The sequence below is a fragment of the Paralichthys olivaceus genome, chromosome 19 (assembly GCF_024713975.1).
Source record: "Paralichthys olivaceus isolate ysfri-2021 chromosome 19, ASM2471397v2, whole genome shotgun sequence".
In the NCBI taxonomy this organism is placed as follows: domain Eukaryota; kingdom Metazoa; phylum Chordata; class Actinopteri; order Pleuronectiformes; family Paralichthyidae; genus Paralichthys; species Paralichthys olivaceus.
The window spans coordinates 15,520,921-15,529,742 of record NC_091111.1 but is presented as its reverse complement, the minus strand read 5'-3'; positions in this window follow the sequence as shown (position 1 = coordinate 15,529,742).

Below are 8,822 nucleotides of genomic sequence, written 5' to 3'. Positions count from 1 at the left end.
TCTGTTAGTTTGCAGGATTATACAAAAACTTGGATAACAACAAAACTTGGAAGGATGTGCGTCAGGATAGAACCCCCTGAAATTTGGTACCTATTTGGATCAGGGGGCAGATCTTTGTATAAAATTGCAAGATAGGGTCTTTGTCAACATTTTGTCGTTCAGAGAATAATTGAATAATATTCATGGTTATTGATGTAAAAAATAAAATTTATGAGAGTTTGAAATTTGTTGCAGATCCAAATAACAATCTGGATTGGGGGTATTTAACTTTGTTAATTTCTTGACTGTAGATCTAGAAGCTATGTTATTGAGCAAGTGAGTGATGTTTTAACATTGGCAGAGTGCAATCATGTAAGATGTAATGTGTTGTGACCCGTTCAGGTGTCCCAGGATGTTGGATTTGAAATTTAAAAGTGTTTTGAGTTACAAAGGCAAAACTGTGCCTTTGCTCGTGTCTGCCTTAATGTAGAGTGATAACGAGAAGTAGACAAACTCAAACTATAAAATAGTACAGCTGAAGGTTCCTGCAGAAAATCTCCAGGCGAAATTACCTGGAAGACAAATGCAAAAACAAAACAGGAAGGAGAACCACACCTTCAGTCAACGCAACATGAACATCCAAAGACAGGTTCAGGAATTAACAGAAAAAACTTAATGATGAAGAAAGGATGATGTTGAGAACTGTATATATAAGTATTTATATAAGTTCAATAAATAAAAACCTGCACAGTAATGTGGATATTTGAGAGCCATAGATAAAACCCCGCGTTGGGCCACAGATCAGCCACCAGGCTCCCAGCATCAACACAAAAATAAAAGAAACTGTCTCAAGAAATATTATAGCATATGCACATTAAAGCCCAGAAAGATAGTATTTACCATGAGAAGGCCAAAGTATGTGTGAGGTCAAACAAAAAGCTTAAGGATCACAAAGTATTGGAGGATGAATATCAGACAATAAACACAGAAAACAAGGTTCCAGCAGAAAATCATCTGAAAGTGGCTCAGGGGGGAGAGCGGATCGTCCACTAACAAGCAGACCTACGGTCCGATCCCAGTCTCTGCCATTCTGCATGCAAGATACTGAACCAGAACCTCTCCTCACGGTTGTGCTGCTAGTGTGCGATCGACAGTGCTGCACTGTATCAACGTGAGTGTGAATGAGTGAACAGCAAAAGTGTAAAGTTCTTTGAGTGGCCATTGAGACCAGAGAAGCGACATATGAATACAGACCGTAAACCCCAATTAGGAGGCATGGATTATGTCCCAAATTGGACAAGTTGTCCCTAATTAACTGTTCTTTGGTCTGAAGTTTGTCCACAAATCTGGTAGAGGACACACCCATGTTTCCAGCTTTTATTCTGACATCTAAATCCTCCAGCTATGGGTCCAGGTCCTGCTCTGTGTGAGAAACTTGACGCTGCCCTCTGTGGACAGGGAAGGGAGGGCTCTCTGATTTGGTGTAACCCAAAACCTGGCGCCCACCCCTCCCAAATCTCAACAGATACATTTCATAAGGAATGCAAAGACTGTGTTTTATCTGAGGGGACACAGTACAAACACTGTCTGTAAACTCTTGTCTTAAAATAAAGAGATGAAAAGAGCGCTGTGAGCTAAAGGACACCACAGCAGAATGTTTGGGGCTTTTCTCAAGTGGCATCTGTTTGATCACTGTCTGTGTGTGTGTGTGTGTGTGTGTGTGTGTGTGTGTGTGTGTGTGTGTGTGTGTGTGTGTGTGTGTGTGTGTGTGTGTGTGTGTGTGTGTGTGGCGTGGTCCAGGTATTACTTATGCTGTGGTGACCTAAATCTGTTTACACAATCACCTTATGGGGACGAAAAGCAGGTCCCCACAACGTGAATCATTACACTTTAGGATGAAGAAGTGTTTTGAAGGTGAGGTTAATGTTAGATCAAGGTTAAGGTTGGGCTTAGGTTAAGTTATAGGTTTAGGTTAAGGTTAGGATAACGATTAGGATTAAGAAAGTAGTAACTATGGTCAAGATAAGAATAAGTCTCCAAGAAATCACTATAAGCCAATGTAATGTCCTCTAAAGTCATGGAAACATGATTGCGTGTGTGCGTGTGTGCGTGTGTGTGTGTTTCAACATAAACATTTGTCCCATGCATATTCCTGATGGTAAAGGCCATGAGGATTTGTTACAGTATCATGTTTCTCCGCTGGTGATGAAAAGATGGACACTGGTTGATTTCAGAAACATAAACACACACTAATGTCTTTTTGGACAGATTTGATTCAGTTTGACTCTGCTATCATAAATCAAATGTATAAATGTGGTCATAAAACACCAAACACACAGGGCAGCTGGGTTTGGATGTCAGGCCTCTCTCCTGCAGGACTTCCACTTGGTCATCCAGCCCTCAGCAGAGAGACAGACAGGTAGACAGACAGACAGGTAGACAGACACTGGAGCTGTCTCAGGGCCTCTCTGTCTCTCCTCCCTGTCTCCGGCCTTCCCTGCTCGGCCTGCTCCGGTTGGAGGAATCCAGGGACCACGCTCGTGTAAACAGAAACCTGAGCCAGAGCGCCAGGCTTGGGTTTCGCCCCCTCGTAGACCCGCTGATGATACCTGATCCAGGTCGGCTTTGGGAACAGGGCTTATCTGATGCCTCACAAAAGGCCCCCTCTCTGCAGCGCTCCATAACAGCTCACATCTGGTGCCTCTGCAGGGAGTCCTGTCCCCATGGGCTCTCCTCTGGGGGGGTGAGGCCGAGGATAAGACCGTCTCACTGCCCCCCTCAGAAATCCACTTACGCCAGTGACAGAGGATGGAGACAGTATTTATAGGTCTACAGTTTCAATCCCCGACATCTGGAGCCAATCATAAAAATTGGCCACTTTGCGTATCATTACTCGTCTCATTGTCCACAGACACATGATTACAGTGAATGCATCCTGCAGTTGGAGGGTGATTGAAAATGTTGCTGCCTGTCCTCAGCGTTAAAAGAGAAAGAGTGAGATCCCCTCTGTGGTTCACAGTGACGAGTTGTCACCATAGGGGGGCGATGTCCACACGTACAGTTTTGAATAGCTGTGTCACTGAATATAGCTCGGTGTTTTCCCTGCGTCGAATTACATGCAAATATAGTCATCATGATCAGGGTGTGTGTGTTTCTGGCACAGTGAACAAACAAACTGACCTGTTGCATATGAAACTATTTAAATGTCATTTGGATTTTACATTTCAATAACTAGTGCCCAGTTCTGCATAAGAAAACATAAAACAAGGATACATACAAAATCTAAATTATGTAATTATGTCAAACTGCTATAGATTCCTACTATGATTCAAATGAAGGTCTATGAAATGTATAATACGTTTATGTTAGGAAGTCATACATCAGACTGAACTCAAACAAAATAATGTTTGTGTTTTTAAGGATGTTATGGATTTTTGGGCATTTTGGCCCAAGGCAACAAAAGTTAGGTCTCCAAAGAAATGAGACAAGTTTCATAAACTCTATAATCTTTATTTAAACCAACATTGTTTGTGTTCATGAACCAGTGTAAACCAGCCCGTCAATGGTTTTTTTGTCAGTGGCCCCTCAGTGACCCATTATTCATTCAGTCATTCAATTTTAATCACCTTTCCATTTTGTGTTGTTGCAGTATGTGTTTATGTAAAATGGGATTATTACACATTTTACAAATGGATATAGAACTAAATATCCAATAGTTATTTGTCATTTGTCTATTTAATTCTGTTTTATTATTATTTATTCTTACAGTTTAATGTATAGAATAAGAATCACTAAGATGCTGATCCTGGGATAGGCCTAGTACACACTTTAAACAGCAGCAATTGTACACAAACAATTCATAAGTGACTCTCAATAAACCACAAATACAGAACTAATTTCTCGTTCTTTTTACCTTTTTGAATTTGGCCACTAGATGTCGCTGATGTCACACACATAAAGACTTTATCCAGCAGCGTCTGTTCAACAGGTGAAGTTTGTCACTGTTATTCTCTGAGTGCTCATTTTATCATTAAAACAGATAACACGAATAATAATAATAATAATAATAATGATACTACTACTACTAATAATAATAGTGATAACAGTAATAATAATAATAATATAAGTTACAACTAAAACCAAGCACATAATTGCGCAGGTAAATTCAGTTTATTAATATTTCGACCAATCAGGTTACAACAGGTGTATCTTTATTGATGAGGGGTGACGTCACTGACCTCCACCTGGACATATGGTGATGAACTGTAAAGCCCGGATCAGTCACGTGATGCTCAGCTGGGGTTTTAACAAGATTCTTCTTTATACAGTCAAACACGAGGAGGGGGGGGTCCAATGTTTCCCACAGTTGAGATGAAATGAAACCAGGATCCACGATGACCTGAAACAGTGAGCAGTGTCCCCTCGTCCACGTCACAGCGCTGCAGCTCCGAGTATAAAAAGCTGCGTGTGATGCTGCGTGCACATTAGAGAGAAGCAGCGTCTGTGGGCAGCAGCCTCCTCTGGACTCAGAACTACAGATAAAGAAGAAGAAGAAGAAGAAGAAGAAAGAATATTTGTTAAAAATGTCCAGAATGACGATCTTTCATCTCGGAGTGATTCTGTTTGCCATTTGTTTAATAACACAGGTAAGAGCACTTTTCTTTTCCTTCCATCTTGAAGCTAAAATGTATTTAACTGGTGAGATGTTTCTTTATAAGAGCACGAGGAGGATCAAAGGTTATTTGACTTTCATGATGTTTCCAGTCTGGGATTAAATGATGATAATAAAGTAACGTGATAGTCTGGATTACATCAGACTAGCTGCTGTGAGGAAGTTACCATCTTGATTATTGAGATTTGATGTGTTTTTGCTTTAATTGCATTAGCCCGCCACCCCACCCCCCAGTCATAGCATTCTGTATATATGTATACCCCCGCCCCTCCCCCACTTGTTATTTTTTACCTCTTGGTTATAGCTCACACTCCAGTGAATGAATGATTCAGGTCCAGTGTATTGTCCACCTGAGCGAAGGTGGAGGGAGAATCTAAAGTTTCTCTGCGGTGCCGTGTGCCAAACGAAACCTGACACGCAACTGGAGAAACATAGGTCTCTCTTATCTGTTTTACTGACCAACCAGTCGTCCTATGCTGTCAGACGGTGCACAACATTGGCCTGATGAATGAATATCGACGTTCTAATGATCTAAAACCTGTTAAACCTGGTTGACATCTTGTGTTTTCGATGTCACATTCTTTAGACCTTTAATTTCATGATGCTTCATTAACTTCCCTAAATCCCTTGTTGGCACTTGATCGGTTTTGGTGCAGAATATGTCCCCACACGTTCCACCTATCCTCTTCTTCTTCTTCTTCCTCCAACAGGTGGTCTCCCAGAACAACACAACCCCCATGATGGGTAACTCCACCTCCACCCCCAACATCACCACCATGGCCACAGGCACCTACAGCAGTTCGGCCAACACCACCACCCCAATCGGAGCAGGCGTCTCGCTGCACGCAGGCCCCTTCTCCTTCGTCATCATGGCAGCCTCCCTCCTGCAGCACTACTGGTGAAACGCAAGACCCTGAACGCCCCACCACCACCACCACCACAGCCCAGCCCTTTTTTCTCTCGGCCTCGGCTCTCCTGCCCAACCCCTCCCATCCCGTCATCCCACCACTGAGATCACAAGACTAACATGGATGGACTACGCAACCTCCTTCGTCCTCCTTAGATAATAATAAAATATGTAAAAATCTGAGACATTTCTTTTAAATAAAGGGGGTTTAACTTTCATCTGGAGATTCTTTACCAAACAACAACCCCCCCACACTCACACATTCAGCCCCCTTACAAGGAATCAAAAGGAATGGCGGTGCACACAGCTTCCCTTTTGGCTTTTATGCGTTTCCATAGTAGCGCCATCACTTTTCGGAGATGCTCAGGGCTGCGGTTGTCATGTCACACGTCTTGATTGAAATGTGGACCACTTGAGTGTACATAGGCTTTTCTTTTCTTTTTGTGGCTTCAAATCCACCAGGCAATCAATATGAATAAGAATGGTTTTTGTCAGTAAAAGTGAAATTTGGTTGAGGGAAGCCAGAAGATTTTTTTAGTTGGGTTGTTTTTTTTGTTTTTTTTTCATAATTTGGCTCTTCGGGCTTTTTATTAGAAATGTCACACAGATGTATGGAGCAATTCAGTTTTCACAGGACTTTTGTGTCAGTTTTGCCTTGTGATTTTTAACGAGTTGTGGTCTTTTACAATGAGGGTTTGATTGACACCTCCTTACTTCCCCCTTCATCCATGGGTTAGACCCAGGAAATGACTGTACGTGTAACCATATGGGAAGGGTTGATGTTAGATTTATATTTCCCCCCCTTATAGTTTATATTTTGTATAAATGGGAATGTTGTACTGTTTATTAGTTTGGGTACAAGATAATGGAAGAAATTACAATGTACAATAAATGATGAAAAATGACGACTGTAATTGTTTCTCCTTTTTTTGCCGGAGGTGTGAAACTGTTGCATAACACATTTAACAACCTAATATTTTCTTGTTTTTCTCTCGGAATATGCATGGATTTCTATGCACAAAGTTGTCCAATATTGATTTAAAGGGTGTGGCGGCGATGTTGTATTCACCGATACTGAGCTGCCAGGCAGTCTAGACAGGCAGCTGCCGAGCTACAGGCCAGAGATGGACTCAGCATTCCCTGATGCCCCCACTGATCTCCTCTGGATTAGTGCCAGAGCAGCACCGACCGACGAGTTGTAAAACAGTGTGCGCCGCTGTGGTATTCTAGTGAGGTCCAAACAAAACTGTGTATAACACCTCACTCATTCTGATGCTTCATTTTGGCTCTTCAAGGTACAGAGAACAGCAAACAATGTGCAGAAACCTGTTCTTTCAGTCGCATGTTTGATTATTGCTATATACATATGTTCAGTACATCTCCAAGTGACTAGAAGAAAACCGATGAGTTTGAAGAGCCCAGAGGGAACTCTGCGTCATGTTTGATTAGGTATTTAAATAAGTTTGGCTTTTGGCTGTTACTCGACACGGTCTCATCCTCGTTTATGTCCCAGTGCTTAACGCTCCAACAGCTGCAGACCGTGGAAAAATAGATGCACACTAATATCATATCAATTTAATATGGATTTAAAATGAAACATCTTTGTGCTGTACTAAATGGAAGATGAGTTTGTGTTGAATATCAACTACGGGGTGAAAACAGCACCCTTTGTGTAGTGACAGTAATCTATCACATTTCTATTTTCTATTTTCTAACAATTATGTTTGAAGGATGTGCAATCCACTCAATGGAATATGCTGAATTATGCAACAAGGATCTTGTAATCCACACCCTAATTTGTTCTGTACTTTTTGCAATGACTTCCATCCTCATTGTGTGTTTTTTACTGCAGACAAGTAAAAGATGAAAAAGAGCATTCAACAAAGGCAAAGAAATCCAAAGATGAGTGAGCGTTGGTCCAGCAGGATGAGTAGCGTGCAGCTGGGAAATGCTTCAGCACCAGAAAACCCTGCCTCATGACTCATTAGCCCGGCCCATTGTCTCTCAATCCTCTCTGCACTGTTAACCTCTCCCCACACAGCCCCATCTCCCCACCACCTCCCCTCCCTTTTAACATTCCCCTTTTCTGGATCCATCCATTTACCGTCCTCCGCCAGTCGTCTGTGGGTTGTTCCATCAAAAAAAGGATCAACAGCCCGAGTGCACCACTGGAAACCTTCCACAGTTAAATCTAATTAATCAAATTGATATTCATTATTAATCCTTCCACATAAAAAAAAAGCCAATCAAGCTTCTTATTGGACGTACAAATTGTCCCACGGTATGTCAATGACAGTGCCTCAGGTTGCATTTGTTCCAGGTGCTGTATGTAGAGCACAGAATCTAAAAGCAGTGTTTCCTGCATCAACCTGAGGAATCTGGAGCAGCAGCCATTCCTGAGAGAGATCTCATCAACGTCAGAAACATAAACTACAATTAAAATGTTCTCATTAGATTTACTTTAAGTCAATCTGTAGTTCTAATAACGTCCTCAGTCTAAATAACATTATATACAGTTTTTACCATTAAGCCATTCACACACATGCATAGAGTGCATCTATGTGCAGGACTTTTTCTATAGGAACAGCACAGCCATCAATTTGAGATCCAGTATCTTGCCCAGGGACACTTCAGCACGGGTAATGGGGAAGACTGGAATCGAAGTGCCGACTTTCTGGCTAGAGGACGACCCGCTCTACCTCCTGAGCCACCTGTACAAGGTGTAACGGACACCTGTACAATATGCCCATTAGCAATTTAAAACTGTGTCAGAGAATTGTTGACTGGTCTCTATCAAAGTGTCTGAATTTGTATTGTCAACATTTCATGATTCATGAAACAAATGTATGTATTTGATTACATCATAGATGTAAAATCCTGTCCATCCTTTGAATGCTCACTGTGATAAAAACATTAAATTTCAAGATAAAATTGAGTCTGTGTTGCACAGAATCATTACAAAAAAGAAAATGGTGTCGATGGCATACGAAGAAGCTTTTCAATATAGATAAGATAAAACCAATAAAGATTCCTTATTTAAATATACAAATAAAGAAGATAGATGATCCTGTTTTGTGTCTTATCTACTCAAGTATATATATATATGTGTGAGTAGGCTATTAGAAGTAGGCCCACTTGCTATGATTATATTATATTATATTATATCATTATCTTCTACTATGGATTTTTTGTATTAAACTTTTGATACTCATTATATTTGACTATGTAAATCACGCGTAAACTTTACTTTGCCTTTTGTTCATG